Source organism: Zootermopsis nevadensis, unplaced genomic scaffold (assembly GCF_977971745.1).
Source record: "Zootermopsis nevadensis isolate Lab colony 2312 unplaced genomic scaffold, Znev_1.0 Znev_ptg000026l, whole genome shotgun sequence".
Taxonomy (NCBI): Eukaryota; Metazoa; Arthropoda; class Insecta; order Blattodea; family Termopsidae; genus Zootermopsis; species Zootermopsis nevadensis.
Genome location: NW_028259158.1, coordinates 1,248,220 through 1,271,781, shown reverse-complemented (window position 1 = coordinate 1,271,781; position 23,562 = coordinate 1,248,220). Strand labels below are relative to the sequence as shown.

At 38.3% G+C, this 23,562-nt stretch overlaps 1 pseudogene across 1 annotated transcript in view; it reads left to right on the top strand.

Moving 5' to 3' along the window:
• LOC147872553 (DNA polymerase alpha catalytic subunit-like) overlaps window positions 1-23,245 on the top strand; it is a 32,526-nt pseudogene extending 9,281 nt beyond the window's left edge. The window contains exons 10-18 of the transcript XR_015537147.1: window positions 2,261-2,400; window positions 3,284-3,464; window positions 5,322-5,575; window positions 8,932-9,053; window positions 16,646-16,764; window positions 18,684-18,831; window positions 19,086-19,251; window positions 20,321-20,478; window positions 22,817-23,245. The product of XR_015537147.1 is annotated as a DNA polymerase alpha catalytic subunit-like (transcript). The remainder of the gene's footprint in view (window positions 1-2,260; window positions 2,401-3,283; window positions 3,465-5,321; window positions 5,576-8,931; window positions 9,054-16,645; window positions 16,765-18,683; window positions 18,832-19,085; window positions 19,252-20,320; window positions 20,479-22,816) is intronic.
• The last annotated feature ends 317 nt before the right edge of the window (window positions 23,246-23,562 follow it).

Genomic DNA, 23,562 nt, shown 5'->3' with positions numbered 1-23,562 from the left:
TTACACATATTTATATCTTAATTGCGTCATGCTTGTGTTCTTCAATATAATAATTTATTCACCGTCTCTACACAAGCTTAAAGATTGTTAAAATCACATAAAATTATAACATTTCTTCATTTGATATTGTTACATTTTAAAATGACGACATGTTTCGATGTTCATCCCATCATCGTCAGGTCTATCAATTAAAATTAAAATCTGTTGCACTTGCTGCCCTGCGTATACTGATTTGTTTTCCCCGTTAGATTTTTATTTGTTTGACTTCCAGGCTTCTTCCATTAAATTTGAAGGCTGCGCCTGGATGCCTTAAATCTGCAAAATCAATTTTAATTTTCAAAACGTGATTCTGGATAATGACATAGGAAATAGAATAATTTTAAAGAGTTATTATGCAATATATCGTAATACAAGCAAAAGAAAAGGAATCACAAAATAGTATTTAAAGTATTAAAACATACCGGGTTGTATGTGATGTGCGTGTCCGATATTACGGAACGGTAGACTGCGACTAAGCTGTGTGTACCGTGTGTGGCTATATATATTGAGTGAAAGTTGTTCAGGGGGTTGGGTCGATGGACTGTAGAACATTAAATATTGGATTGTTCACGTAGATGTTGTTGTCGTTTAGTGCAATATTTTGTTTATGTGTTCTTTGTATATGATACTTTTCTATTGTGTCTCTGTGTCGTTTGTTTGTACTATTTTTATAATGTCCATTGTGTGTTCTATTTTGTTGTATGCATGTCCCGTGTTTAATATATGCTTTGCGTATGCTGAATGGTCTTTATTGTGTTTAATTGCTGTTATATGTTCTTTGTATCTTTGACTGAAAGTGCGTCCGGTTTGGCCTATATAGGTTAACGGGCAATCATTGCATTTTAACCTATATATTCCTGGTTGTTCATATTGATTTTTTGTGTCTAATTGTGGCTTTTGTTTCAAGATGTTTTTTATTGTGTTTTTTGTTCTAAATGCTATTTTTATGTTATTTGTTTTAAATATTTTTGTTATAAATTTGGTTTCTTTACCTATATATGTGAATGTGGCCCATTTGTTTTGTTTATTTTCGTTTTCGTCTTCATTTATGTTGTTTACATTGTTTATTTTATTTTTGGGTTTTAATTCGTAATTATTATATCCGTTTTCTATTAGAATTTGTTTTATTATGTTACATTCAATTTGTTTGTTTATGTATTTTTTCTATTTATTAAGTAATTGATAGCCATTTGTTTATGTTCATTTGGATGGCATGAAGAGGCATGAATTATGGTGCTTGTATTTGTGGGTTTTCTGTATATTTTGAATTCGAAGTTATTTTCGTTTCGTATTATAGTTAGATCTAAATAATTTAATTTGTTATTTTGTTCTGTTTCAACATTCTTTCTTTAAACATCTGTTCTTGTAGTCTGTGTCACGATTTGTAGATGTTTCTGAGAATATACGAGGCTGGTCCACAAAGTAAGTTTCCCTGGGGCCGTTTACAGAAACAAAACACAATTTCATGCAAATATTTATTGCAACAGATACAGCAAGTGTCCAGCTATTTTTCAACATATTCGCCACCGGAATTGAGACATTTGTCATACCGTGGGACCAACTTTTGAATACCTGTGTCGTAGAAGTCTGCCGCCTGGGATTGGAACCACTGTGTGACAACCATCTCCGCCTCTCTGTCATTCTCAAAACGCTGACGCTGACCGGACAGGAATTTCTTGAGGTGTAGGAAAAGATGGAAATCACTGGGAGCGAGGTCCGGGCTGTAGGGTGGATGATTAAACACCGCCCAGCTGAACTCCTGCAGGAGACTCGCTGTCCGTCGAGCCGTGTGCGGCCTAGCATTATCACTGACCGCACTTCACAGTCGGCGGGAGCTGGAATAAGAACCTCCATCTTCAACAGCTGCAACGATGCTACTGTGAGAACGCGGGACGTGCCGTTAGTGCATGCGCCATGCTACGTCATTGCTCTATCACGTACGCACAGTCGCTTCGCGCAATATAAGGTTTGCTAGCCGTGGGACGAGTGGGAAACTTACTTTTGGGACGCGCCTCGTAGTATTAAGAGAACCTTTTGAGGCAGAAGCAAAAGAATCTCATTGTGATGTAAATACTGCAAATTGAATTACAAATATGTGGTTGCAGAAACGTGCCTGTATGGAAAAATGGCTCGACTGCAGGGGATAGTTTTCTGAATTTTTTAGTTGGTGTTATAGTTTTCAGACTCATTTTTTATTTTTTTTTCCTCCTCCTTTTATTAGCTAAAGGCCGGGAGATTTTTATGAACACCAAGGATCTTACGGAGAAAATGAACTTCCAGGTTATTTATGGAGATACAGACTCTATCATGATCAACACAAACTGTTTGGATTATGACCAGGTCGTCAGGATAGGCCACAAAGTAAGAAACAGACAAGCCAAATAAGACGTGATTCTCGTTTATAAAGGCCAGGCCTTGAACAAAATTTTCATTCTTCCATCCTGTTTGTTATGCTTCATCGTGAGCAAAGGCCACCTTGTGGGTACATTCAGCTTGTCTGTTTTTGTATGTTTCACCTGTCAGTGGTCATATAAACTATTTGTTCTGCCTTATGAAATTTTTGTGAAATTTGGCGTACGCGTTGAGCCGTCGGAGACTTCATCAGACTCGTACGTTTTAATTTCCCACGGTTGGTACTACTAACATGACAAATGCTCAAACTTGTTAGGTGGGATGACAATCCGCTGTGATGGCGTCTTTGCCAAAGGTGGGCGCTGTTGCCCGCGAAGGTTAAGTCTGTGTGCTGAATGGATGTAATAACATTTGGCGTAAACATGGGATTGGAGGCTACACCAAACTCATTCTTTCTAACTTCCTACGGTCATTAATGTGAGTTTGATGTTCAAATATGATGATTATCTGCATTTTTATGTATTTGATTTGCCATGTGAGTTATGAGTTGTTTTATCCTTTTTTCACTGTTTGTTATACAGGAACTGAACAATTATTTAATCATCAATGCTAAATGCTATGAGAAATTGCATGTTACGACAACTGATAGTGCACAATGTTGCACTTAGAAGGTGCACGAGTCATCAGAATTACCTGCACAATTGCCTATCCTAATTTTGAGATTTTTAAATTGGCATAAACGATGTAATGTAATGTTTATCCTCATAAGTGTGAAACGCGTTCTGTACGGCGTTATTTCCCATTTAACACGTGATGCACGATGTTTGAATATGAAGTAACTTCCAGCGGCGTAGCATTAATTCTCATGCTTTCCCTTCCATTCTTCTCGCAGATCAAGGCAGAAGTGAACGAGCTATATCGGCAAGCGGAACTTGACATTGATGGTGTCTTCAAGTATATGTTGCTGTCACAATATCTGGGCTCGCCAGTGGAGAGCTCATCACGCGGCAAGAACTGAAGGGCCTGGGTGTTGTGCGTCGAGACTGGTCACAGCTGTCTGCTGAAGTTGGCAAGTAAGTTACATCACACCATGTGTTTCTTTCATTTCATTTCATACCAAGGAGAAGCTTTCAAAAATTGGTGAAAGTTTTTGATGCTCTTTTATGTATGTGTCCTGTGCCACTATAAAAGTGCTTGTGCTGTTTGACATCAGATTTTGCAGGTGTTTGTCAAGGAGAGAGAAAAAGAATGGGGATTGAATAATGTGGTTTGCCTGATGGTCACGATAATCATGGAAAGTGAACTTAACTCTTGATTCGTACTCAGAAGGCATCTGTCCCATGCCTAAGTGTGATTAAATTTTTTTAATACTTTATACAGTGTGTTACTTTAATATTCAAACGCCTTGGTGATCCACTCGAATATGCAAAACTTCCTCTTAGAGATAAATAAATGTCCAGGTAATTACATGTTTGTAAGACTTGAGGTTCTCACAGCGGTGAGTATGAAGATATCCGTCTTCTGGGTTATTGCGCTGTGTAGTCTGGTCGATATTAACCAACGTTTCGGAGGTCATACTGCCTCCGTCATCAGAGTATGAAGATTTCTGTCTTCTGGGTTATTGCGCTGTGTAGTCTGGTAGATGTTTACCAACGTTTCAGAGGTCATACTGCCTCCATCATCAGAGTATGAAGATTTCTGTCTTCTGGGTTGTTGCGCCGTGTAGTCTGGTAGATGTTTACCAACGTTTCAGAGGTCATACTGCCTCCGTCATCAGAGTATGAAGATTTCTGTCTTCTGGGTTGTTGCGCCGTGTAGTCTGGTAGATGTTTACCAACGTTTCAGAGGTCATACTGCCTCCGTCATCAGGGCAATGAGTATGAAGATTTCTGTCTTCTGGGTTGTTGCGCTGTGTAGTCTGGTCGATGTTAACCAACGTTTCGGAGGTCATACTGCCTCCATCATCAGAGTATGAAGATTTCTGTCTTCTGGGTTGTTGCGCCGTGTAGTCTGGTAGATGTTTACCAACGTTTCAGAGGTCATACTGCCTCCGTCATCAGGGCAATGAGTATGAAGATTTCTGTCTTCTGGGTTGTTGCGCTGTGTAGTCTGGTCGATGTTAACCAACGTTTTGGAGGTCATACTGCGTCCGTCATCAGAGTATGAAGATTTCTGTCTTCTGGGTTATTGCGCTGTGTAGTCTGGTCGATGTTAACCAACGTTTCGGAGGTCATACTGCGTCCGTCATCAGAGTATGAAGATTTCTGTCTTCTGGGTTATTGCGCTGTGTAGTCTGGTCGATGTTAACCAACGTTTCGGAGGTCATACTGCCTCCGTCATCAGAGTATGAAGATTTCTGTCTTCTGGGTTATTGCACTGTGTAGTCTGGTCGATGTTAACCAACGTTTCAGAGGTCATACTGCCTCCGTCATCAGGGCGATGAGTATGAAGATTTCTGTCTTCTGGGTTATTGCGCTGTGTAGTCTGGTCGATGTTAACCAACGTTTCGGAGGTCATACTGCCTCCGTCATCAGAGTATGAAGATTTATGTCTTCTGGGTTGTTGCGCCGTGTAGTCTGGTCGATGTTAACCAACGTTTCAGAGGTCATACTGCCTCCGTCATCAGGGCGAAGATGTATATTCATCGCCCTGATGACGGAGGCAGTATGACCTCTGAAACGTTGGTAAACATTGACCAGACTACACAGTGCAATAACCCAGAAGACAGAAATCTTCAATTACATGTTTGTCAAAAAATGACTGCTGTTTGTAGTGAGAAAGAACTAGTGGGAGCAATACAACGTTTGCTGCTAATGCTAGTTCTAAACCTGCAGTGAACTCAGCGTATCATGTTTAATCGTGCTCGTTCAACTGTCAGTTTCTAATTGTCTAAATAGTTTAGTATGTGTCACTATTCATCTTCTTGTCAGGTACATTCTACAGCAGATCCTGTCAGATCAAAAAGCTGATGAGAGACTCTCACAAAAATCCATGGGCATCTGGAGAGACTGAGAATGGCCCAGTGCCTCTGACATTGCTTACAACCACAAAGCAGCTCACCAAGAATCCAGAGGAGTACGCAGACAAGAACAGTTCGCCCCACGTACAGGTGGCGTTAAGACTTGATCGGCATGTTGGACGGAAATTGAAACAAGGCGACACTGTCACTTACATCATTTGTGAGGTGAGACTGAAGAGTGTTTTGTTGGTTGACATTTGAGATTCATGGTGTTGAGGTTGCTGCCTCCATTTTCATTTCTGCAGATGGAGGCAGTATATTCCTCTGAAGTGTTGGTATCTACCTAAAAGTCTGTATAGCTTCGCAATGCAGAAGGCAATATCAGGATTGTGTTAGTTGCTTTCTTATATCAGAAATGTAAAGAAACGACCATCGTTCAGGAGGCTATATTTTGAAAACTATATTTATAACCAAAATTTATTATCTTGAGCGAATATTACTAAAGTGATTACATGTTATGATGGAAGTGAAACTGTTTTCACTGAACAGAATTGAGTAGTTTGTTTCTCCAAAGTTAAATATTTAATTTCCCAGAATATTATTGTGGTTTATGTGTTAATTTTCTGTACTGTCCTGAGATCTTACGGAATGCTTGGGAATCACGGAAAGTAACTCAGAATGACAACATTAATAATATATCATGTTTTTTGTATAATTTTTTAGCATTTCACTATTGGGGATTATTGTATAGTCTAAACCAGGGGTGGCCAACCCAAATGATCTTTCAGGCCATTTTGGAAATGCATCATAACTCCGCGGGCCACATATAAAATTACGTATCCCCATATTAGATTTAGATACACTATAGACATTTTTTTGAGTGAAAAATTGAAACATAATGAGTTATTATTATTGTGTTTACTATTATTCTTACATGTAAACATAGATAATATAATAATAATAATGAATAAAACAGGCAATATCTGTCATATATTCGCAAGAATATTATTTTAAAATCAAAGTTAATTTTTTCTCATAATTTCGACAGATAATTTTTGAATATATGGATGCACAAATAATGTATTTTTTTAATACATTGGTTTTCACTACTTTGGCCATTATAAAATAAATATATTTTGTAAAAGTGTGACGAATCTCGCGGGCCGGAAAAATGTTCAAGGCGGTTTGGCCACCCCTGGTCTAAACTATGGAGGTTTTACTGTAGTTTTTAGTATTGGCTTTATAACATCCTACTTTGTTATTTTTCTGCATTGATGATAACTGCGCTTAGGAATATTGGACAAAGATTTCATCATTATGTTGAACTGTACCTTTTATAGGATGGAAGTAACCTTGGACACACACAGAGGGCTCCTCTCCTCCTAACTTCCTCGTGAGGAAGTTAGGAGGAGACTAAAATCCGGAAATGCTTGCTACTTCTCGGTTCAAAATATTTTGCCTTCCCGTCTGATTTCTAATGCTACGTTTACACGGCGAGAGTTGAGACCGGCAGTTGGTCTTCAGTCATGTATATGGAGAGAGGTATCGGAGGGTGTTCAGATGTTGAGAGAATGTTGCTACTGTCAGCCTAAGAGATTCTCTGAATTGAGCGAAATATATCTCTAAATGTCGAGCTTCTCTCATGGCTATTTACACGGCGAGGCACTGAGAGTTGCTATAATGAGACTTAACGGAACTCTACATGGAGTTGACAAAGAACTGGAGCCGCCATAGGTCAGTGTGTTCGGAATGGCAGACGAACAGCAACGTGTTGCGGCAGCTGCGGTAAATTTAATTCTCTTGAAGAGGAGGAGACGGAGAACAGTTTGGGTGAAGCCCTGGATTTCACGGCGTAGTAGTCATGGGGCATATTCGCGCCTTGTCAGGGAGTTGTGGGTGGAAGATCTCATCCAGTTACGGAGTTTACTAAGAATGTCGTCGACAGATATAGAAGAAATAGCGACATACTTCTCTCGAGAAACTTCATATTTTCGATGTACGGCCATTGCGATCTGAATGTGTCTGTTGCGCCGTGACCCGACTTTTAGGTCTGTCTCTGTATGATTTTTCAAAAATATTCCACAGACATGTCGATTTGTCACCAATCAAACGTTTCATTTCTTCGGCAGTCTACATCTTCGTTCTCCTCGCCTCCTCCAGTTCTTAACAGTTACCACTAAGGGTCGTAATGCGATATTTAAGCATCATGTTGAGGTACTATTTTAACAACAGAATAAATGTGCGTCCAAGTACACACATACATAGCAATGATATATGATTACTGCTCAAGATAAATGTAAGATGACTCAGAATTTATTTTAATTTCTTATAATGTTTTAATGTAGAGAATATGAAACACGCAACATTGACTATTCAGTTAATGCGCCGAAATAATGTAAAATTATAATTTGTGTAAAAAGTCAAGGGACCGGATGATGAACTAAAACATGCTGCCAAAAAATTGTAAAAATAAAACAAAGTTTGTACAACTTTTTGAGTGGACAGAGATAGTACGCTATTGTCATTGTTACAATCATAAGTTTACTGTCCATTCACATTTTTTCAGATTCTGTCTGTTTCAAAATTTGTGTGGACATTTAGAATTAATGATTTTGGTTTAGTTTGAACAGTGAGAAAGTAATTGGGTTAATTGTTAATGTCTAGAGCATGTTGTGTCATAACAGAATGTACCTGAAAAGCAGAACCACAGTTTGAGAAATATAAAAACTGTATTAAACTTCATAAAAGTATATTGATAACAGTTGTAAAATTCAAACAGTATCAGTATTTCAAATATTTTTCATATTGATACTTTCTGTAAATGCACAAGTTTCAAATTCTCTAGATGCCATTATCTATTTTCTCTTAGATTGCTAAAATCTTTTTTTGTCTACAATTTTTCTTTATTCACAAATATAAGGACCTTCCCCCACACACACACACACACACACTAAAAATAGAATCAAAAATGTTTTATGGTTGGGATACAGAGGGTGAGAGCACCAAAATTACCATTTGAAAAAAGCCTTTTTGTTCCATTGGCAGATATTATACACAAAGCCATCGATCATATTAATTTTACTATTTCAGATGAATTCACTGAAGTATTAAAAATATTTTAAAAATTGGCCGTCAATCACAATATAAGATACTTAAAAGATTAAAATATCATTTTACGTTCCTTATCGATTACTCGATTTACATGTGGAACATTTACGACATGTTTCGGCTATCATAGAGCCGTCATCAGGTGTTATGTTATAAACTTTTTAACTGAATTACTGATTTTTACTAATTTTAATGATTTTTAGTTTTCATTCTTTTCATTAAAATTAGTAGAAATCAGTAATTCAGTTAAAAAGTTTATAACATAACACCTGATGACGGCTATATATAGCCGAAACATGTCGTAAATGTTCCACATGTAAATCGAGTACTCGATAAGGAACGTAAAATGATATTTTAATCTTTTAATTATCTTATATTGTGATTGACGGCCAATTTTAATATAATTTTAATACTATGCACTATACTCGTTCCAGAAGAGACATTCCAAAGTTGCTTGATCATTATTATTGCAGAATAAGAGAAACGTGTGTCCAGCGAAAGGCGTCTGGAGGCCGTCGGCATTTTTAAGGAGTAACGCGTCGACTCGTTGGATTGTCCTGAACTTAAATAGATTTACAGAAGATCGTGAACTGAGGTGAGTGAATGCTGTAACAAAAAAAATTGTGCATTATTATATAATTTTCAGCTTGAAGAAAATGCTAAGAGCCTCTTATGAATAGGAAGAATTGTTTTCGGCTCAGTACACTTTCACGTTTAGGCCATGTAGGCAGTCGGGATTTTTGATCATGGACTGTTCAATTTATGCACCCAAGTCTTTGATCACAAAATTGTGGGATAAGTTGTGTGAAGAATTCAATTAAGTATGGTATAACCTTGTCACCCTTGGTGCTCACCGCTGACACAAGGTTCGCGGGTTCAAACGTGACCGAGAATGATGGATTTTTTAAGGGCGATAAAAATCCATAGGACAGCTTCCTTCAGAGGGGGAAATGAAGCCGGCGAGATGTTTCGTAAGCAAAAGTTGCCATTTCTCACCCAAGTCTCTCCTGATTCTCTACTAGATGGCTGTGGCTGTCAAAATCAGGATTGAGTAGAAATTGTGCAGAGTCAGTGGGCTGGTCACTCACTACTCAAAGATGCACACATTTTTTTTTTTATTTATTTAGTGTTCTGTCTGACGACAGGTCCATATGAACAGGATCCTTCCATCCTTTTCTCGGACTGGGACCTGTTCATATACGTTCTTGGCAGATGATCCAGAAGTGGTTTGCCATTGCCTTCTTCTGTGTAATTGTTGGGATGACACGGAGGAAAACTCCGTGTTGCCTAGGCCTCGGCGTTGCCCAACACAAGTTATAAATTCGAACCCGAGACCCCAGGATTACAAGGCCAGCGTTCTAACCGCTAGACCACCGTGGCTATCGATGCACACATATCAAAAAACAAAGGCCTATGCTCTGGAAAAGAGCTTGGGTTAATAATAGCTGGTCCTTCCGTTTATTTGGTCATCTCACGTTCCTTCTTCCTGATGGTTCATAGAGCAGTAGTCTGTGTGGAGGCATTCTGGTCACGTGTTCATACCAATCTTTCCTATATGTGCTGATAATACTGGTGATATATATATATATATATATATATATATATATAAAAAATATTTTGTGGCCCTGAATGAGCTCTTATGAAGAGATGGAAGGGGGAGGGTCATGTGTGTACCTAAGACTTTTCCCCCAAATTATATGCTTATTTTTTTGTTAAAAATGTTCACTGTACTTAAAATAAGAAGCTGTTCGTTTATTAGATTTCGTTTTAAAACATTTCTCTATATATATATATATATACGGTAAATTTAAGCGAAAGGCCATGACATACTGTGAATTTTTAATCACACCATTAAATGCTGAAACGAGACGTACGCCTATGGGAGATGAATAATTCAACCTAACCTTCCCTGCGTCACTTTTCTTAAAACAGCTGCGTGCCGACTTCCGATAACACTGCCCACTGTCAAACGACATGGAGCGAAGCTCTCTTGAGGGGCTGATAGTCGATCGGTTTATTCGAAATGTAACATCCTTTAATGGAAAAACAACAATATTATTGCTCTTTTTAAAGTAACTCGCCACCCCAAAATAACCTGAGAACAATGCTTCTATAAAGTTCGTTTTAATATTATATTTTCCCTTCCACACCAACGTCTTTCGAGTGTTTTGTTCCCTCAAGTTAAGCATTTCTCATCTTTCCTACGCGTGCCATATGACCCGCCCAGCTAATTATCCTTATTTTATAATGCAATTAAAATTTGTTATATTTCAATCGGCACTACGCACACGAGGTCATATGTTCCGTTCCTTGCTGTAATGCACCTACTTTGTTCCACAACACGACAGATTCAGGTGGAGCTGGTAGGATAATATTAAAGTGGGTCTTAAGGAAATTCTTTGTGTGCGGGGGACAGGTCAAATTGTGGTTTTGTGAAGACAGTGACAATTCTTCACTTCCCATAAAAATGAACATTTTCTGGCTGGCTGAGCGACTATCAGCTTACAACGAAGACTGTACTATATGGAGTTACTTAATAACAAATATTGTATGAAAACGTGAAGTAAAAATTAAGTTTAAGAGGTTAACAATTTTAATGCGCACAAATCCACCATCATATTTGACTGCAAGTATAGTTGCGTAATTTGCAGGGGTATCAATGCTACGTGAAACCGTAGCAGAACGAGCTTATGTTTCGGAAAACTATAACCGGGTTCAAAATGCTTCTTTCTCTCCGTTGAGAGAGTCTAAAAGTGAAAGCAGGAACATCAAGCTATATGACGTACTACGTACGTCAATGCTCGCTTGTGTAGTAAGATCAGAATCCAATACAACTCGCAAACAGCGAACAGGCACCGAGGAAATTGGATTACAGCTGACGCCCGGACTGCCTCTAGCGTCACATTTTAAAACTTCTTTTGTGAGAAACGCGTACATCATTTCGCAGATCTTGTCGCATTAGTTAAAACCAGTAACACGAGTCGGATTGCCACATATAACAATAATATGGATGTCAGAGCGTACGCAACCCAGAACTGACATAAGTTCTGTTTTTCAAAAAAAACAAATTACAATGAAACCACAAAACAAAAACCATTGTCATATTTAGTGCTGGAAATGTCCACCTCGTTGAGTTAACCTCTTCCACGTATTTGATGCAATACGGTGAAGAGTTTCTTCAGTCACGGAAATGGTTCACCAGACCAGACGCTGTTCATTTTTTTCGTACAGGACAATCGATAAAAAAACATCCCTAAACTCGTTCTGACAATTAAGATCGAGATGCCAGATAGAGTTCGATAATGAACACTCTTTACGCTCGTAAAAAAAGACGCCCTTCGAACTTCGATTGTTTGAAGACAACTGACGAACTAGTGCGAGCAGGTTACAACATGACGCGACCTGCGTTGGCTTTTGTTTCACTCACAGCGATATTTTCTGTTTACTAATCGAATGGAATCGAAATTCAGGCAACTCTCTCTGTCTACGAACTTTCGATTTACGAACGTCACAATTAAGGCTTTGACCGGGATGTTCTTTTGTTAAATCTTATGTGTTACCGCCTGATTCGACTTCTAATGGTTAAGTGAAAAGTTTTCTTCGCGGTACGGTCTGGATTCGTAAATATTATGAAGACGATCTTCGGCTTCGAAGGGTTAACCAGCTGATTTTCGTAATGGTGAGGTGTAGTGTTTTCTTCGCGGTACGGACTGAATTCATAAATAATATTCAGACGAGATCTTCGGCTTCAAAGGGTTAATTCAAATTTTCTCAAAGTCGCCAATAGATACAGTTCCTTATAAAACAAAATGCCAAACATAATTGTAAGATTTAAATAAATAAACTTTTAAAAATGTATTTATTACAATAATTATCAGAAAGTTACTATATGATAATTTATACGTGGTTTTAATACTTTAAAATGACTGCTAACGTATACGATAAGCTCAGGAATGCAAGATACACTTAATTAACAACGTCTTGGAGTTGTCTGTATACTGAAATACCGCTACTGCGTGACTTTCTGGTCACCTTGTAGTTGTATACGTCGCTGGTTGGTCGCTTCTCGTGCGACTGTGACAGCTGATACTTGATACCCGGACCTACTCAACCTCTACGTCACGGAGCAGGCAAGGAAACCCTATGGACAGGGAAAACACTGCCCGTATACACATCGATGCCTATTGGGCAGGCGTATGACATGACATGACATGTTAATGACAGACCGTGTTCCATCGCATGACGGCGTACAATCAGAGAAGGCACGAATCAGTTGATATCGTCTTCAATATCTGAATCCGGTCGCCGAACAGAACATGAAGACGGCCCCACGGCGTCTCTGCTGTCCGGACTGGCGCCACGACGCGAGATTCTTCCTCGTTTCTTTGCATTTAATATCTCTCTGGTCACTTCAAACAAAAACGAAAGCTGTACACAATTGTTGTTACGGGCTTGAAGGTAAGACGTCTTTTGGAAGAGCTGAGCATAGACGGAAGGATAACATTAATATGGATCTTAAGAGTACTAAGGAGACACGGGGCGAACTGGATTAATCTGACTTAATGACAGAGCCTGGGGGCGGGCTCTTGTGAATGCTGTGATAAAATCCCCGGATTTCAAGTCATATCCATCTCTATCGAGTGATACGTCACTGAAGTTCTAGTTAAAATGTTACTCGAACTACGAAGTCATCGCCACGTATTTCTTAATATGTCAGTTTATATCTCGCATAAATTTAATGTCAATAATTACAATACTTTCTGATTCATCCTCCATCTCTGAGTCAGTCTTTATCAGCTTCTCGTTAGCGTTCTGTTGCTTTGAGCCCTCTTCCATAGAACCTCCTGTTTCGACATTCAAGTTTCCAAGGTACTAATACGACAGTCATTAAAAGTGATGACCTGAAGTAACAGCTTTGATTACACTTAATCCAACAACTCCTGTCTGTGATACTCGCTACTGTACACGACTTTCACTTTGATGTCATGTACAGACATGAACATACTTTGATAGACTTTTCTTTTGCGTCAGTCAAAAACCCTAAATCTTGGATACTTTCATTGCTTAAGCAGGCAATGTGCCGTTTGGTACCAACACCAAAATTCTGTAGCTTTCGAACGAGGCTCGTAAAAGATCTTCAGTGCTGGACAGTTTATAGAAGAACGTTGTCTAGATTGCCCTATTCATTTATTCCACATTTCCAGTGTAATGCCTGATTTCCAAGACAGAATATGTTTTTATAAAAGCCATTTCGGCCTTGGAATCATCAGCAGTAACAACCTGTTTTCCATCAAACGAGCAAATTTTCCTACGCCAGAAAAATAATCATCGGTCCGTAGAATTATTCCCACGTTTGGTGATCGTGATGTGTCTCCCGTGTGCCACAGAAATTAACAGAATTACCAACTTCGCGGTGGTGGAGAATCCATTTTTGAACCGACAACACTTACGCCCAACTGATCTGAATACTTCACTTCATTCACGGAAAGAGGAGGTTACTTGCCGTGTTCACAAGAGCCCGCCACATGTCACTATCACGAGTCTAAAGATACATTTTAATATTATCTTCTTATCAAAGCTTAGGTACTGAACGTTTCAGCCAAGTAATTGGCACTCCCACTTCGTGTTCGAAAAGTCCCTGGTTCAAATCTAAACCTTGAAGCTTTTGATGTTAACTCAGTCCTTTCAGTTCGTTACCGGAATATTTCAAATCAAGCCATGGCCGATTTCTACATATCCTTTTGAATTAGTTCATTCTTGATCGTCCAATTATTCGACGCTGTAAATTCTACGCTGCTCACAGCATCGTTTAATGAACAACAAACTCGTACGTCTTCCGAGAGGTTACTTTCCTTCAGGCTTTACCATTCCTCGGGCACTCCGTGTGTGATCTTCCATTACAAATGACAAACGATGTTAGAAAAATTACTTTGAGACGAAATGCGGGTCTTCTGCTGATAACTCATAACACAGTTGCTATATCACGGTAGTCGTGATAAAACCGTGCGTTTCGCCTACGTCACTCACTTGCGGGTGGAATGAAGACAAACGAATGTACTAGACATTACCGAAACACGAATTGAGACAACGAGCTTCGAAGTACTGCCGCTGGAACATGATGTTTTTAGTATGGGTAGTACATACTTCCATGTCTTCTACCCCTCCCGCCCCTCCGAATACCAAGCCTTTATTTCTACCGTACGTCGAACGCACGTGTTCATCCCTTTTACATGTTTAAGAAGTAGCAATAGCCTTTCTAATAAAAGTAGACATACCGTATACTATTAAAGTCTCATTGTGATTTATAATATTTAAACCTTTGAAGCCGAAACTAATCTACGTAACATTTAAGAATCCAGCCCGTACCGCGAAGAAAACACAACACCTCACCATTGCGAAGATCGACCGGTTAACGCTGTTTAAGGAAATGATCGATGTTTGCACTGAGAATCACACGAAACCACGAACTCAAAATACAAGAGTTACTGACTTTTAAATGAGCCGGTACATATAATTACCTTTCGGATTGAAATGATTTTCGTCGTTAGGATGTGAATGGTTATATAAAGCGTGTGGTCCAATGTTTTAAGAAGAGGGTTTGGAATACGATTTGAGATGATTTGCTCAGAAATACTGACCTCGGTAAGAAGAGTTGCCCTCTGCCACGCGATCCCAACCCACTTTAACAATCAATAATTCTGCATTTTTCCCACAGAGTTTATTTATTGATTTCGTAAGATTAACAGCAATTTTTCCCCTAAAACGGAATAACAAGTTGATTATTTTAATGCGGAAACATTACGATTTTTTTACGTTTAAAGTGCATTTTTATATATTAATTCATATGATATTCGAGCTTTAAACAATTAAAACACGTTTTATGTTCATAATCACTTTATCGTAACGCCTGAGTCATTTCCCAGCGTGACCAGTCGGTAGATAATCAATAAATAATCCAAACTGATATTAAGAGACTTTTGAGTACAAGAAAGTTAGAGATTAAACCCAAACTAAGGCAAGAAACATAAGAACAACCTGCTGGTTGCCAACTTAGTAAGAGAACAATTACTATTTAGAGTTTTGTAATGCAATGATAATTGCAACGCTGAATTCCTCTCAGATTCTATTATCGAAGTGCGTTTTAGAGCCACCCCCCACCAACTTGCTTCATCGCAGTTCATTCAGTTGTCATGCAGCTTAGGCCATTCTTTCACTAAATAAATTTCAATTATACACTCGCTAAATAGCTCAGTGTTCCACTGAAATCTTATGACGTCATGGGTCAACCGATCTCATGTATACCAGATACGCTGCTGAGATCATAAAAATTATTTTATGTTTATCAGAGGACCAAACACAAAGGGCACAGTGAAAACCATTTTCAAATTTAAAATTCTTGCGTGTGTGTGGGAAATTATTTTTTGTAGCTATTATGGTATCGCACGTTGTGAAAACCAAATGATTTGGGCATGTATCGATGGGAGAAGTCAGCAAAATCAGCATCACAGTGAACCCTCGAGTGTAGAGTTCGAAAATAGAAAAAAGGGGCACAAGTTTGGGAGGGGGGAGAATGAAGAGTTAGGATCATTTTTATCAAAATCTTGTGAGTGTAATTATTTCACTATTAATGCAACTGTTCATTTTTGTGCCATTTACAGTTTATAAAATGTTCGAAGGTGACTGTATTCTTGCAGAAATCGACGGACGTTTCATAGGTGCTTACTGCCTCCATCGTCGCCCTCATTCCACTATCTTAACACTTCTAGGTGACTTACGGTCCTATAAATCACGACGTTCTTGCTCATGCATTGTCCTAAATTGCCCCCTTAGATCTCCTTAGGTCCATATATTTTCCCAGCCACCTCGTTTTAGAACGCTTTAAGTGTCTGTATTTTATAGAAGAAAGTTGTACAAGATGGCTAAGTGGTACATATGAACTAACGCTGTTTCAGATGTTAGAAAACGAGTAACAAATTGAAAGTTTTTATTTAGTACACAAAAATGAGGAAACACTTAAAGGCACTTCTGTTGGTAACGTGCATCCACAACAAGCATTTTAAATGGAATGATATGATGTGGGACAGTTTTAGATTCAAACTATTTTAACATTTAAGATGAGGAAGTGTGTCAGGTGGAGTTTTCTGTATTTGGATTTTGTTTCGTAATAATTGATATGTGTTTGTGTAGGAGGCGGTTGGGTTGATGGATTCAGCCCTGATACAAAGGAGTCTACACCAGGACTGGAAGATGTAGAAGCTCTGATGACAACCGTTGTTTCACCAATTGGCAGAAGCAAAACAAAAAAAGTGAGTGTACTGGAATTACTTAGAAATTTAAATCAGGAATTACATTTAACTTTTCTCTGTCTGTCGCAGTTGCATTCCTAGAAGCTGGTTTTCTACTGGTTGTAGGTCACATATGTCGCTAGTTGGCATGAGAATACACGTGTTTTATATAAAATGCGTAGCTTTCACAGCAGCAGTCGTTAATAAATGAGGACAGGTGGTCTGCGAAATGTCGGAGACTTCTAACCATTTTACGCACCTGATGACCTCAGAGGATTTTATTAGCATGTGTTCTATCTGGTTTTGTTGTTTTTCTTATTTTATGATACTGTTGCATCTTGTTGGCCATTGCGCCTTCATACATTTGGAATCAATTGACAGATTTTTTTTACAACTTCTTCTTGTGTAAAAGGTTGATCAATTGTACATAAGCTATAACACTAAGCCTGACAGTAGAAGGGTTAATTGTTTGCTGTGGTGGCCTGAATGCTTTTAAAATCAAAATTTATTTCTAGTTTGTCTGATGACAAAATATTTATGTTTGAATGATGATATACACAGTGTGTCCCAAAATTTTCTGGAATGGTTTAAAAAACACGCTTATCTTCAATTAATTAAATTTTTCATTGCATATTATTATAAATACATTCCATATTCAGCAATGCAATCTTCATACTCATCGCCCTGATGACGGAGGCAGTATGACCTCTGAAACGTTGGTAAACATCGACCAGACTACACAGCGCAACAACCCAGAAGACAGAAATCTTCATACTCATCGCCCTGATGACGGAGGCAGTATGACCTCTGAAACGTTGGTTAACATCGACCAGAGTACACAGCGCAACAACCCAGAAGACAGAAATCTTCATGCTCATCGCCCTGATGAAGGAGGCAGTATGACCTCTGAAACGTTGGTTAATATCGACCAGACTACACAGCGCAACAACCCAGAAAACAGAAATAATCATACTCATCGCCCTGATGATGGAGGCAGTGTGACCTGTGAAATGTTGGTTAACATCGGCCAGACTACACAGCGCAACAACCCAGAAATCTTCATACTCATCGCCCTGATGACGGAGGCAGTATGACCTCTGAAACGTTGGTTAACATCGACCAGACTACACAGCACAACAACCCAGAAGACAGAAATCTTCATACTCATCGCCCTGATGACGGAGGCAGTATGACCTCTGAAACGTTGGTAAACATCTACCAGACTACACAGCGCAACAACCCAGAAGACAGACATCTTCATACTCATCGCCCTGATGATGGAGGCAGTATGACCTCTGAAACGTTGGTTAACATCGACCAGACTACACAGCGCAACAACCCAGAAGACAGAAATCTTCATACTCATCGCCCTGATGACGGAGGCAGTATGACCTCTGAAACGTTGGTAAACATCTACCAGACTACACAGCGCAACAACCCAGAAGACAGACATCTTCATACTCATCGCCCTGATGATGGAGGCAGTATGACCTCTGAAACGTTGGTTAACATCGACCAGACTACACAGCGCAACAACCCAGAAGACAGAAATCTTCATACTCATCGCCCTGATGATGGAGGCAGTATGACCTCTGAAACGTTGGTAAACATCGACCAGACTACACAGCGCAACAACCCAGAAGACAGAAATCTTCATTGTTTAAAGCTGCTCTTTAGATCCTAAGGAAATAGGTTATGGCAGTGTTAGGCAAATGGAATTGGTTCAGGATCATGCCTAGAGATAAGCTTTGTTATTATCAATGTTGCAATTTCAGGTTGTGTTAACAGAGAATTAGTTAATTTGTTATAAAGATCACTTCTGGAGCAAACACCTGGTCATTTACTGTTGTAAGTGATTCTCTCTTTCTGACCTGTATGTATATTATTCATGTGTTAGGATTTTATTTGACACAAATGAAACGGAACTTCTGCTATTGCAGTGAACAGGAAATTCTGCGGAAGGAATTCAAGTCGCAGTACGCTGTAAGGGGCCGGCTGGGACAACGAATCCAGGAGCTGGAGGAGGAACTGGAAAGAGTGCGTGAAGAAGCAGAACACACAGCTGAGGCTTCCAAATCTGATGACGAAGTATGTGTGTCGTTCTTTTTTAGAAGCACTTTGCCTGTTCCTTTCAAATCTCTGCTTCGTGGCGCCATCAGTTTTGTTTCATTACTGAGTATTTTAATTTTAAATGAGATTAGACAGATTTTTTATATGATAAGAGGTACGGTGCCATTTTAATATGTTCTGTCAAAGAGGAGCAAAGTGTTAAATTTACTCATGTGTTCTAAATACTAAAAAAACTGCTCTGGGAATCAAAAAAATGTTGTTTCTCTTGCAAGCAGGAGGATGTCCCAATGGCACAGAGGAAGCTTTTCATGAGGGTAGAAATGACGCGAGTGTTAACGGAAAGGAACCAGTACAAGGAACGATTAATTTAAATGCAGGAAGCCGTTCGCTGGACAGAGATGATTCGAGCCAGTCTGAATGATACCACATATGGAAATTGTAAGTGTGATTTATATTCTGTGTGCTGCGGAGGATAATCTTATTTTTTTTTGGTTAGATGACTTATGGATATGCTGAGAGTTAAAGGTTTTTACATAAGATTTGAGGTTTTCACCTTTGCATGTTTTGTCTGTTTTGGAGCTCCATATATACCATATAATTATTTTATTTCAGAAGTTTGTTTGTGTGAGGGCGAGACAGGAAATGTGCATATCTTGACACTTGATAAATTCAGTATTCTGGTGTGTTATCATTTGCATTTAACTAATTTTTCTTTCATAAGATAGTGTAATTGCGTCATATTGTGAATATTCTAACAATTATTTATTTTCATCCGTCTTATCACAATATTTAAAATTTCTTATAATTAAGATAATAAAATATCATTGATGTTCCATATCGATTGATCGATTTACATTTCGGAACATTTACACATCAAGAACATCAATGATATTTTATTATCTTAATTATAAGAAATTTTAAATATTGTGATAAGACGGATTAAAATAAATAATTGTTAATTTTTCTTTGAAAGAGAATTATGTTAAATTTGTTAAGCATTTTTCTTTGTTTTAATATTCAGTATTTTAATAAAGTTTCCCCTTCCTCCAAACAGAGATTGCATCTCGGAAGCAGTAATTAGTGTGCATACAAAGCAGTCGGAACCAGACACCTCCAATTGCTGCCAGAGTTATGAATGTATGGAGCTCTGTCTCCACCGCTAATTCAAGCACTTTAATGTGTGTGTGTGTTTGCATTTTCCACCTCCCTATGATTCTGAAAAGTGAGTCATGCATTTCTTTGTGCTTCAGGCATCAGTCAGTACGTACAGCATTGCACGTTCCTCGGACTGACACAACCTGAAGCCTGTCTTGCATCTTTTAGTGTTTGTGGGAGTGAACTTTTGTATGCTTTGTTTTTGTTCCTGTAATTTGAGGCTTGGGACTTTACTTGACATCAATTTCCTATAGAGTCATCACCTGCCGACGTCTGTGAAGAAGTGAAAGTGAATTTTTCTTTTCAAATGTTAATAAAATTTACAGTGACTGATAATTGTGTTTGTTTTCAGTTGTAGCAACTTGTTCAGCGCAACAGAAGGACCTCAATGAAAACTTCAGCCTTATGTTAATGTGCGCTACAGTGCACCTACGCACCTTGTGAGCCCACCACGAGGAAGCGCTCGCTAAATGATCGCAAACGTGGTCTTGACTTCATGGATGGCGAACTGTGAGCATTTCTATTCTGAAGGGTTCTGACAATGGTGTAATACAATCTGGATTGTTGAGTTTTTGGGGCCTTGTCTAGTGATTGAGGTTTGCTCATTCTGACGGACCCCACAGAGTATGTGCCCGTCCCTATCACCACACCTGAAGACGAGGACAGATGAGTTCCCAGAACACTGTGTACTTTTACGTCAGACGACGGACGAGGTCCGAAAACCCAGCAAAACAGATTGGGAGCACTTTGTATCTTACATATTCTAGATATGTATATTTAGAAGTCCTCTGTCTGTCTGTAAAGGACTGATTACATTTATATTGAGAATCATATAACCTGGCATAGTTGCTGTGATTTTGACAGGGGAGGAAAGTGCTATACAAACTGTGGCACTGTCAAATCTTCATATCCATTCTCCTGTCTTTCTTAAGCTGAATCATGTTATTCATATACAGGAACAGTAAAATTCAGTTTTGAACATTTACACAGTGTGCAGGATGCAGGACTTCAGGTTAATGATTATTTATTTTAATCCGTCTTATCACAATATTTAAAATTTCTTATAATTAAGATAATAAAATATCATTGATGTTCCATATCGATTGATCGATTTACATTTTGGAACATTTACACAACATGTTTCGGTTTTTATAAAACCATCATCAGGTGTAAAATATCTAAGAACTTAAAACTCAAATATGATTCCATTTGGTGATGTTTTGATTACGTTTGTTTTTCCATTTTTGGGCGAAGGTGTTGTCTTTTCTTAAATTTTATTAGATGTACATATCGGTCTGTAAGTAGAAGATTGAAAGAAACACTAAAGAATTTGAAAGAATTTATAAAAGAATTTAGAGAATAAAATGCAAAATATATAAATTATAGTTAGAAAGTAACAATAAAATATAAATAAAAATAAAATAAAAGTAAATCTAAAATAAAACATACCAAAGATGTAGGGGTGTTTGTTCCATATGTCCAGAAGTGCTAGTGTCTTCGAATAGGTTAATGGTTGTTATGATTTTGCGTACCTCCATAACAAACTCAATGAAGTGGAGTCCTTGAGAAGCGTCATTTGCTAGGAAAGAAATTACCTCCCTTCTTTATAACCCGAAGTTGGTGACCGAGTAACTAACTTATTGCGTCCGTGGAGTACTTTGAGAAAATATAAGTCTTATTATCTACGGATACCAGATCTGCAGAGAAGCTCGCCGCTCGCCGTGCAACTGAGAGACGAGAACGGTACAGACAGGTGAGAGCCCGTGTTCTTAAGGATGACGGACGGCTACAAGCGTACGGTTGGAATTTCCAGGATCTGCGAGTTCGGTTGCACAGACCACACATGTTATCTCCGTCTAGTCAATTAATCTTTTAAGGTCTCGCTTTTTTCAGAAGTACTGTATTGTACGTTTATACCTGTGTCCATACCACTGTATCATTCATTTCACACATTTTTTGTAGTCTTACAGTCTGTTACTTGTTCATATCTTGATTAATGCCACTGCTTGGAAGTTAAAATACGAGACGTGGCACGACGATGCAGTACTTTCTTAAATGCCCAGGCCCCTTTTGTTTAATATAGTACAACTCAAATGTCTCATCAGCTACTTGATATAAATTCATGGTTTTAAAGTAAATAGTATTAAAAATATATTAAAATTGGCCGTCAATCACAATATAAGATAATTAAAAGATTAAAATATCATTTTACGTTCCGTATCGAGTACTCGATTTACATGTGGAACATTTACGACATGTTTCGGCTATATATAGCCATCATCAGGTGTTATGTTATAAACTTTTTAACTGAATTACTGATTTTTAATGATTTTTAGTTTTCATTTTTTTTTATCAGTAATTCAGTTAAAAAGTTTATAACATAACACCTGATGACGGCTATATATAGCCGAAACATGTCGTAAATGTTCCACATGTAAATCGAGTACTCGATACGGAACGTAAAATGATATTTTAATCTTTTAATTATCTTATATTGTGATTGACGGCCAATTTTAATATATTTTTAATACTATTTAATAAATCACAATATGATGCACCTACAATATCTTATATGTTTTAAAGTAAGTTATTTCTGGAACATCGTATTTAATCTTACCTAATTTTTAGGATTTGGAGGCAGTTACTGAGTGTTGAAACAGCGCGACAAACTTTAGAATAAGTGTCTCCTGTTTATTTCTTTTCACATCAGTTGGTCACTTGGGAGTCATGATTTTGTTCCCACTGTGTAAAATTCTGAGTGTACTTTGTATGTCGCATTTCCTGCAGTTTGGAAAGAGTTTGTATGTCGTGTTTATTAATTCTGAGTTGATATAATTTTTTCTGGCAGATTTGGTGTGCAGCTGGGGTAAATCTGCAAGTCCGTACACATGTTGGTGGTAATTTTGTGGGAGCAAGCGTGTTCTATATTACAAGTCGACCCGAGAGCATGGAAAAGGGTGAAGGGGAAATTCCAGAGAAGGCAACTGGCAGTGAAGTAGAAAACCTGGATCAGGAACTCAGGGTATTCTGCTTCGTATGACTATTAACTTGATAGTATACAGTAAACATCCAATTATCTGGGCTAATGAAGGGGAAAAGACATCACTGGATTCATTCAACACTGTTTTTCCCATAATCCTGTTTTGTTGTAATTTTCATAGGCAATAGTTCTGAGAGGGTCACTTCATGGATGTAATTACTCAGTCCCTACCCCTATAATCTTTGGCTGATTCTCTCTTCTGAAGTTTTTCAATAAACTGAAGCTGTTTTTTTGTTACGAGTACAACTTTCTTATGATTTTGAGTTAGCTTACTTAAGATCCTTGAGTGTAAGCTATTATTTTCACCTAACCTAACCTAACCTAATCCACAGTACATCATAACAGGATTGACTGTAAGACTCCGCAGAAGTGTTTTCAAACAGAGAAAACCTGCTTTGCCATCCTTTTGCATAAACCAAGCCATACTGGACTGAGCCGAGTTCAGATGCCTAGTAAAGTGATTAAAAAAAAATCTGTGTGAAGTATTTGTGTAAATATGGTATTGGTGTAAGACTTGAGGTTCTCACAGCGGTGAGTATGAAGATATCCGTCTT